Source organism: Miniopterus natalensis, chromosome 3 (assembly GCF_054644295.1).
Source record: "Miniopterus natalensis isolate mMinNat1 chromosome 3, mMinNat1.hap1, whole genome shotgun sequence".
Taxonomy (NCBI): domain Eukaryota; kingdom Metazoa; phylum Chordata; class Mammalia; order Chiroptera; family Miniopteridae; genus Miniopterus; species Miniopterus natalensis.
Window position 1 is genome coordinate 43,197,302 of NC_142083.1, and position 10,492 is coordinate 43,207,793.

At 46.7% G+C, this 10,492-nt stretch overlaps 1 protein-coding gene across 2 annotated transcripts in view; it reads right to left on the reverse strand.

Annotated features, from left to right (window-relative positions):
- HAPLN1 (hyaluronan and proteoglycan link protein 1) overlaps window positions 1-7,707 on the reverse strand; it is a 67,603-nt gene extending 59,896 nt beyond the window's left edge. For both annotated transcript variants that reach the window (XM_016210332.2, XM_016210331.2), the window contains exon 1: window positions 7,286-7,707. The gene's annotated coding sequence lies outside the window, so the exon portion shown is untranslated. The remainder of the gene's footprint in view (window positions 1-7,285) is intronic.
- Window positions 7,708-10,492: the final 2,785 nt, after the last annotated feature.

A 10,492-nucleotide genomic window follows, 5' to 3' on the forward strand; every position in this document is an offset into this window, starting at 1 on the left:
GGTCAGCCATTTAGCCGGTTCTACTGCTCAACTCTAAGACTCCAGCAGATCACCTTGCAGTCTTCAGCACGTGTGAGTGCTTAGACAGTGGGTTGCTTTAGATGACTTGCAGGCAAAGCAAGGAGTAGTCTGTACAGCAGCTAATGCAACATGCTACAACATTAACACCTCTGGGGAAGCTGAGACTCAGACAAATAGAATCATGCAGAAGGCTACTTAGGTACAAGATGTGAGAAAGACCCATAGATGATCCCTTTTCCTGGTTACCTTCTGGAATGGGAAGCCTCTTTCCTAGGTTATTACAGGAATGTGTTATATTGATAATCCTTAGGCTATTGTTTTCTAATGGTTAGAGGTTGTGTGTCTTTGACTATCTCATCTTTAAAACTAAAAACAGGGCTCCCAGGGAAAAGGCAAACATTATGGTAGTACAGAGTATTCATGGTAAACCGGAAACTAAAAAATATTTTCAGTGAAATCTAAGACAGTTTCATTCCTCTAATCCCAAACTCTGCCCCTGAATTTTCGGCAGGAAGCAGCCAGAGCGGTCTTCACCCCTCCTCCCTCCAGACTGATGAATGATCAAAAGAAAGAGAGTTAAAACCAAGGGTAGTTATGATTTCAATTAAATTTAGTTTTAAACCCTAGCTCTAAAAAGAATTACCTTCCCTCCCCCCTCTATACCCCTCAGACACCTAACTTTTCCTCTGGATAATCTGCAGAAGACCTGCTTCATGGTCACAGGGTCAGGATGATAGCATCTTGACCTAAGTGACATTTCAGTTCCTGAGCCCTAAGGTGGGACAACCCCCTGGCTATGATCCCATGAAATCAGACAGAGGGATGCTGGGAAAAAAGCAACCACCGCCTCAGACCTGTCCTCAAGGCCTGAGAAAAGATTCCTTACCCTTCCTTCATTTCAGCCAGTGAGCGCTCAACAACCCCCTGGCCCCACCACGATTTCCCGTGATTTTGCCTGAATCATCCGTAGCCTGCTCGCCACTGGGGAGTCAGTTTGAGCATCAGCTTCCTGAGCTGCTGGACGGTGTCATTCACAGTAAAATAGCCAATCTTTCCGCACTGCAATTCTGCGTCCAGGGCTTGGCTCTGCCTGCGCCTGGTGGATGACTCCAGCGGGTGACTCTTTCTGTTCTAGAACACTCTTCCGTATGATTTTCAGCTCTCATTTGAATGTCAAACACTTCCAAATCTCTATTTTCAGGCATGACTTCTCCCCTGTGCTTAAGATACATACAACTCGGATGGCTTCTTGGCTGTCCCACCTCCTAAATCAGACTCACCTTTGTCTCCAGAAACTTGTTTTCTTCCTTTGTTCCAAATCTTAGTCAACTCTTCATGTTACCTTTCCCCCTGGAAACAGTCCCACCATCCTTGACCTCTCCCCCACCCAGTCAGTGCTCCCTTATTAAATCGTGTCCAACGGTTCCGAGGCCTCTCTGAACTTATTCCCGCCTCCAGTCTCACTTTCCTTAAATTATACTCAAAGTATCCATTAAAATTTTATTTACATTTTAAATTTTATACCAATTACTATTATTTAAATCTGAGAAGAGATTACATATGTAACAACATTGAAAGATAGGAAGGCGATGGAGAAGGCAATAGAGAGTCAGGGAAGGACCTCGGCTTGGAGGCGTTCAGACACCTGAAATGCAGGCCCTCGGGACAGAAGACGAGGGGAGCCCTGACCCCCCCGCCCAGCGCCGAGAGCAGCAGCACCGACAGGGAGCCTACTGAACGCCCAGCATTCCCGTCACACCGCCAGGGGCATAATGCGGGCCCATGATCCCCCCCCTCCAGGCTGCAGGGTAGAAAGGGAAGGAAATCCACTCTCTCATTCTGGTCCATTAGAATCTAAAGGACAAAATAAACTGATGAACAGAATCCGTCCAGAGACATCGAAGCACGGAACAGACTGTCTCAGAGGGAAGGCGGGGTGGGTGGGGTGGGTGCAAAGAGATTAACCAAACAACTTACATGCATAAATGCATAACCCCTGGGCACAAACAGCAGTGTGGTGAAGCCTTGGGGGTGTGGTGGGGTTGTAGGGGCTAATGGGGAAAAAAGGGACATCTGTAATACTTTCAACAATAAAGATAAATTAAAAGATAAATAAATAAAAATAAAAAGTTGGAAGCACATCTTTATGTTATAAGACCAGATCAGGATCGTACAGGAGCATCAAACTATGGTGAAATAACCAAAAAAGTGGAACCAAAGAGAACATAAATAAATCTGAAGCACCTAATATAACATGACTGTCATTATGCCTATGTTAAACATAAAATAGAATTTAAACAAATGACTCTGATTAGTGTTATTTGTATAAAGTCAAAGCAAATGTTCACTATTTCTTTTTCTCCAGTTAGTTTTCCAGAATCTATAATCAGCATGGATGTCAAAATTTCTCTGAAACCAGTTGCAGTTAGAACCTAGCCACACAGTTTAAGAAGATGCTGGCTTTGACCGATGTTTTCCTGTGATGGCTTACCCTGTGCTTGCCCTGTGCATACTCCTGTCTCCTCCTTCAGCCCCCTGACTTAGAGGAATTCTTGGGCCAAATATGTGGATTCTCATTGCTCCCTCCCTCTAGACCCAGATATTTGGGGTGGCACAGGGGCTCAAAGAGTAGAACGTAACAAGCTGTAGGTGCTCTGCTTGTTCAGGGCCAGCAGCCCGATCATGGGAATGAGGGCTGAGAGGACCTGAAAGTAGGTTATGGTAAAGTGAGCAGGAAGGCTCCAAAAGAATGGGTTTGGATGCCCCTTGGGATAGGGGCAGGGTGGGAGGACAGTTTGATCAGCCTCAGCTAGAGGGAGCCAGGGGTTCACAGGACCCAAGTTCCTTCAAGTTGCTATAAATAGGCCTTGAGGGAATCCCTGTGGCCTCAGGTTGGAGTGGAGTTCACTGAGAGATTGAAGACCATGAAGAACTAAATCAGCTTAATTACACCCTTTGGTGTAAAGATGGCTAGGCCTCCAGATGTTTGAAATTTTTTTTACAGAAAACAAAACATTTACTTTAAAGAGATAAAAGGCTTGAAATGTAAATGCATGAGTGAAAGTCATTCACACTTATGTGTGTAATCAGTCGGTCAAGAAATCCATAAACCAGAGAAGTATCAGATCCTCTGGGGTGAGGGGTGGGGAGCAGGAGTCTCAGTATATGAGGTAGAGGGGGTGGAAAGTTTGAGTAAGTTCAAAGGAAAAAGACCCAGGAGACTAAGAAGGGGAACTGCACCTACTTGGCACATTTTACTAGTGATTCATGATGTACATCCATCTGTCTTCTCCACTAGCTTGTGAACTCTTCGAGCCAATCCCTCTGCAACACCTAGCATGGTGCCTGGTACAAATGGTGAGCTCTAAATCATTCTGTGTTCGATCTGAATTTTAGTTGCAAACTGGTGGACAGCAACCATGTGTAAATGAATTTTTGCTTTCCTGTCCATCCAACTAGACATATTGTTGGAACCCTAGCCCTCCTGGGGCTCTGGAGTATGAGAGCTGCCCTCCCAGGCCCATCTGTGCCCACACAACCAAGAAACAAAACTCTTGTCTACACAGCCAGGAGATGGCAAACAAGGGAAAAAGACTTTCAAGATGCCTGCTCAAAATTCTCTAAAAACAAAAACTATGCTCCCAGAATTTTTGGTTGTTTCTGTTACTCAGGCTCCTGCGATATTTTAGATTCATTATCATCAGTTTTGACTTCCTGGTTTTTTAGAATTAATTTTCCAGGTATAAAGTGAGGGCCACAGCACATAGTACTAGTGTAACTTGATGAGCAGCACCCTTCCTTCACCACGTAGGTCTCACTGCTACACACAAAACCAAAGTTCTCTAAATAGGAAACTTCCGTTTCACACGGGCAGGCCTAACTCGATTTATGGATTATACCTCTAGACTCAGCAAGTAACAAATTAATCATTTTTTTTCCCCCTACTGAGGCATTTTACCTTCCAATCTGAATTTCAGAGCTGGTCTTGATTAATGCTGATGTGCTGAACACCGTTACCATTAAGTCATAGATCTTGCAGAGAGCCAATTGGAGCAATAATTCATATATCTCCAGGAGAAAAGTTTTTCAAAACTCTCAGTTTAATATGCTGATGGATTAATCTTCTCTAATACCCAATGCTTCTTTCAAACACTGCCTTTCCTCATAATTGTTCCTGTGTGGGTTTTTTTTTTCCATTATGGCAATTTAATGGAAGCAATGCTCCTGCTTCAAAACTGCATATGAATAACAGGTAGAGAGCAGTCGTTCTACATGCTAATTATTAAAGCTTGAGAGCAATATTTTGAAAAAACAAAACAAAACGCAAACCTCACTACCCAAAAGCAATTTTACTATTATCCTTTCATATATAATGAAAAATCTAAATATGTAGTAACATGTGCTACTATCTATATGCTAACCTTTTAAACTGGTAATTATTTACCCTTTTAAACTTTAAAACAATAAACTTTACAGAAATTCATTTCCATTTGAAAGAACGGTAATTCAAGATTCCAACTCTCCCACTCTTTTTGGAACTGGGTCATGAAAACTCTGTAAAACACAAATCCTATATTAGAAGCGAGTTACAGTCATTAAACTGTATCCTCACAGAGGAAGAAAGTTGATGGTAAATTACCCAGTAAAGAGTAGAGGGATTTTAAATGCAACCACCGGGAATTTAATCAATGTTAAGTGGTGCCTTGTTTTTTAAATTATATAAAAGTCACTTGCTGTAGTTTCTACTCTGAGCACCTACCCTGACGTCTGGCATAGAGTTTGCGCTCAGTGTCAACAGAATGGAGTCACAGAATTTTTTAGCTGGAGGCTGGTGAGGACGCCTGTTTTGACTTATCCACTAGGTGGCACCCAGGGACCGCGCTTCACACACGGAACCGTCACAGACCTTTCCATTCATGGTGTAAATAAAGAGCTGCATTATTAATTTATACCATCACGTCCACTCTCCACCTAATATTTATTTAACCAGCTGCTTCCTCTAATCCTCCTTAAACACTATTGATTAAAATCCTAAGTGTAGTCAGGTTTCCATCCCTCCCTATTTCCCCCCGAACAACATTTGTTTCCTTTAAATAACAGACTAAGAATATTTAAATAACATAGGCCAGGTACTATGGTTACTAGTAGTAAATCCAGGCTGTTGGAAAACTAACCAGAGGCAACACAAGGCTATAGTATAAAAGTTATTTTCAAATTTGCTTTGTATTTTGTTGGAATTTTAATTGGTGGAACACCATTATCTTAAAAATATAGCCTGAAAGATAAAACATACCAGGAATGAAAAGAAAACCAGGGCTAGTACTTTCTGGAAAGAGGAGCTATTTTCTGAATACGCCTCGTGTTCATCTTTACAAAGGTGAAGCGCAGTGCTACAAAGGGCTCAAAGATGCCTCAACTACTGGGAAAATCCCAATATTCCACACCCAGGCAGGACTGGACCGCAGAAGACCAGTATTCTACACTGAAAAGCAGGACAGCCGTCTGCGCCTGCTCTGCAGACTCTGAACACATTTCTCTTGGATGTGTTACTTGCTACCAAAGGAATGAAAAGGGGGAGAAACCACTGGGGATATAATGAATTGATTCTTCCCCGTGAAAGTCTCAGTACTTCTAAATTACAGTGTCAGTCATTCCTCTGAGGGACAGGGCCTTGCCGACATAAATGGCTCCCTTTATGTGATGTCCCTTCTTGCTTGTTTCTCATAGAGAGCCCAGGCTCACTGACACTCCTGTTTGGAATACTGGGCTCTGGGTACATTCTTCTGGGGACCCGTGGTCTCTGGAAGCTATTGGTTTTCTCTTGCTCATTTAATTAGATTTGAGCAAAATTACTCCTCATTATCTAGTTTTCCCATTTTAAGCTGCTACCAATTTTATGAAGAGACTACCAAAAATGTAAAGTCATTTTCTCTTAGCATAAACAATGAAATTATTAATAACAGATAGCCCCAAAGTAACTAATGACTAAAGCTTACATGCTCAACAAACCTTTGGCATACATTCTATTTTACTGAATCGAAGGAGAAACTTCTTTATAAGTAGAAATAAATGGAACTGAAGTTAAAATCTGATGTAAAGATTAAGAAACATCACACTAAAAGTTATCCAAAGAGAACTGCTATGATATATTTTGGGTAGAACAATATTCCCATTTTATGATTCCATTAAAATATCAAAGTCACTGAAGTGTGTATAAAATTACTTCAAACTTAGTACACTGAAATAATCAAGTAAAAATGGTTACCAGAAACTACATTTGTAATGAATAAATATTATATTTCACTTAGAAATTAATTCACAGGCTTCATTTCTTAAGAACCGTTAGCTTCCAAGAAGCCAGCCAGTGTGTTTGACTTTATGACATCACGCTGGAACATGTACAGGAACACTTTCCACCCTAAAAATTCCCAAATGTACTGGCCACTTTGTGTATTTTTCCAGTGATAAATGAAAATTGAATAACTTATTTTCAAAATAATAAACTATCTTATTTTCAACACAACAGTCATACTCATTGGAGGAAAGCAACTTCATTTAAGCCCAAAAGAGTTCAAATTTGCTTAGGTTGGTGAACAGTCTCAACACATAAATAATTCCTTTAATCAACTTTAAAAGTAATCTTAACAACTATGACAACATTTTTTTTGCATATTAACATTATCTATCAACCTGATTCTATATATGAAATGCATCATAATTCTATGGTCTTTATTTCACAGCGAACTGGAGAAGCCTGGACCAAAATTGGTAACATCTCAAAGATGATCACTCTAACAGCCATTACCTATGATTACAGGAACTTCTACTTTCACATACACCTATATGTTCCCTAAAACATAACTCATAAGCCTGGAACGGACAGTGCCATTCCTCAGCATTTCCTTCAGCCGACACTATTCTCTTTTTCATCTCAGGTGCTATAAAAATGCCTGTTGACATACAGATAGAAAAGTCACCCCTGGAAAGTAGGCATCCACCAGATTTATAGTAGCACTCCCAAATGCCAGGATACTAGACTTAATCCCTGCCCCAGTTCCAACCTGAGCTTCTTTATTGCAATGCAGTCTTTTATCGGACATGAATCCTAAAAGAAGTTGAGATGCCGCATTAAACTCAAAAGAAAATTAAAGAAAATAAGAAAATTTGTTTTCATGTATACAGAGATCATGATCCGGATTGCTTTCTGAAATCCTAAAGGCACCAAGGTGCGGCCAAAAGAGTAAAAAAGTTGTGGAAGTTTTACCTTGTCCCGAAATCCAGAAGTTCAGATGCTCCCAAGTCCTGCTGAAGTTGGAGCCTGGAGATCAAGTGAAGCTCGAGCTCTTTCCCCTCACCTTAAGTTTGTCTCTGGGCAAGGGTGTGTGCGCGCGCGTGTGAGTGAGCCTGTGAGTGTGTGTGTGTGCAGAATGTCTCTTTGTGGCGCTGGATGGCAGAGGTCCTGGTCCTGGGAAGAAGGAGGCACTTTCTCACCACGAGCAGAAGAAAAGCAAAGCGTCACCAGGAAAGTTTTCCTCCCAAATCCCTAATTACAGCCTAACGTGCGCTTCATGCAAACTTCGGGGAGGAAGGGAGGGGCAGCCCTGTGCCCAGACCTTGGGAAACAGCAGCTCTTAGATGCCCGTCCCCTCTGCCCAGGTCCCGAGCGCGGGAGAGCGGCGGCTCCGACCGCAAGCTCCCGCCGCACCACACCTCCCGCGCCCGCGCCGCTCCTGGGTGGGTCCAGGGGATGGAGACGGGCGTGGGGCGAGGGGTCTGCGGCGCGCCCCGTGGGACAGGGAGTCGGCGCTTCGTTCTCGAGCCTCTGCTGCAAAGGGAGAGCCAAGGGCGGGGAGGCCCTGGCCTCCCAGCCTCCCTGTGCCCAGGGCAGATCCAGGGTCGCCAGGTAGGGGCAGTTATGACCGCGGCAGATGAAGCGTCCTGAACGGCGGTGGCCAGGAGTGTGTTTTCTTGTTTACCGGACCCAGTATCGCTCCTGGGTTTGAATCTCCTTTCCCAGGCAAACAACTGCTATTGCAGCCCTGGGTGACAGGGCTCGGAGCCCCGGGCTTATGGACAGAGGGGGGACTGGGGGGCAGGCGAGAGGGGTGGGGCTGGCTTAGGGACCCTACCCGGACTGGAACCAGATGGGCACAGGGCGCTCGGGGGCGCGCGCGCGCACACTCACACACACACTCACACACACACTCTCACACACACACAGTCACACACACACTCACACACACACTCACACACACACACTCACACACACACAGTCACACACACACTCACACACACACTCACACACACAGTCACACACACTCACACACACACACTCACACACACACTCACACACACACTCACACACACAGCCACACACACTCACATACTCACACACACTCACACACACACTCACACTCACACACAGTCACACACACTCACACTCTCACACTCACACACACTCACACACACTCTCACACACTCACACGCTCACGCACACACACAGTCACACGCACTCACACGCACTCACACTCACACACTCTCACACACACGCAAACACACACACACACAGTCACACGCACACACGCACTCACACTCTCACACACACTCACACACACACACTCACACACACACACACACACACACACACACACACACTCACTCTCTCGCCCCTAAACTAACCGCTGGGGAAGATGCTGGGCCCCGCGGGAAAACGCCTTCTGAGCAAATAGACATTTATTTATAACTCCTGGGAGAGTATATAGGTCCATTGATTCCCGCCCTGAGTAACCAAGGGTTTTGGAGAGGAAATGGCTTCATATTTCAATAACAGAGCCACCTTTGATGGAGCCCAGGAGGGAAAAAGAAACACGCCGCAGGAAGCGCGGGCCGCTGCAGCCGCCGGCGGAGGGAGCGGGGCGGCGCGGGCGGGACGGGCACGCGCGCCCCAGGAGCCCGGGCGCGGGGCGCGGGGGAGAGGCCGGCGGGCTGGGCGCGGGGCGCGGGGGGAGAGGCCGGCGGGCTGAGCGCGGGGCGCGGGGGGAGAGGCCGGCGGGCTGAGCGCGGGGCGCGGGGGGAGAGGCCGGCGGGCTGAGCGCTCGTCGCGGCGGCTGCTGCCGGGGAGCCCGTCCGGCTGGGGGCCCGGCGGGTAGAGGGCCTGGCGGGCCCGAGGGCCGAGCGAGCAGAGGTTCCCCGACAGATGCCTAGTGGGGGGGGGGTCGTCGGCGGGACAGGGCTCCTGGGGACCCGGGCGGCGGGGCGGAGGCCGAGGGGGCGCGGGCGGCGCTGTTGCCCTAAAGATCGACGGAGCCGCCAGGCCGCCGCCTCTGGAGAAAGGCGGGAGGGAGGTTCAAAAACTAAAAACTAACTGCGTCCTCCCGCTTTCCTCGACGTGCCGCGCCGCTCTCCCGGCGGGGCGCCCGGCTCGCGCTGGGGGCCGCTCGGGTCTTTGGAAGTTCAGCGCGTGCCTTTTGGAGCCTTTTATCCCAGAGACAGCCCGAGGCTCGCGAGCGCTCTGCGGAACACGCTTACCTCCGAAATGAAAGAACTAAAACTGGGCCCTCCAACAAGCCTGCAGCGCCTTCCCTGTCGTTCCAGAACCTGGGCAGGGCGCCTCTTTTCATTTTTCTATTTCTCCCCACGGGCCCCAAAGGTTTCGCAATTTTACGTGGTCCCTCCCGCGGTTATTGCGCGCCGTCGGGATACATGGACTGCCGGTCCAAGCATGAGACTTCCCGCTTCTTCACTGTGAAAAGGGCGCTTACGCAGGCTCTCGCAAACGGCCAGAATGCTGTGTATTTTACGGAACACAAAGGAATTAGACTTAAAAACAAATACCCTACAATTTCTTAAATTTTATATATATATATACACATATATCTTTATTGATTTCAGAGAGAGGGAGAGGGAGAGAAACATCAATGAGGAGTCTTGATGGGCTGCCTCCTGCGCGCCCCCTGCTGGGGTTCGAGCCCGCAACCCGGGCATGGGCCCTGACCGGAACGAACCTCCGTCTCCTGGATCCCAGGTCGATGCTCAGCCTCTGAGCCGCAGGCCAGGCTGTCCTACAATTTTCATATTAAAGCTCCAGAAAGGTGCTGAGGCTGGTGGTGTGCGGCTATGAGGTCATATAAAGATAGTTTAAATACTAATCATGTTTCCTCAACTTAAAAACCTAATTTCTGGGAATGGCCTTGGGAGTAAATCAGATCAGCTGACCTGTGGGTGGCCCTTGTTCCCTCATCTTATGTCTGCCTCCGATATTTATTTCATCAGAACATGAAGAGAACGCAGTGCATGCTCTTCAGAAATTGTGAGCCACACACACCGCCTGGTGTGTGACTCAGCCCGCAGCGAGTTACCTTAGAGCTCTCTCGTTCAGCGTCAGGTGCAGCCTCGGCTGAGATACGCTTCAAGGAATAGTGACAGCTGTCTGCACTCGCCGTTCCTTGTCATTCCTTTCTCGCCCCTAAAA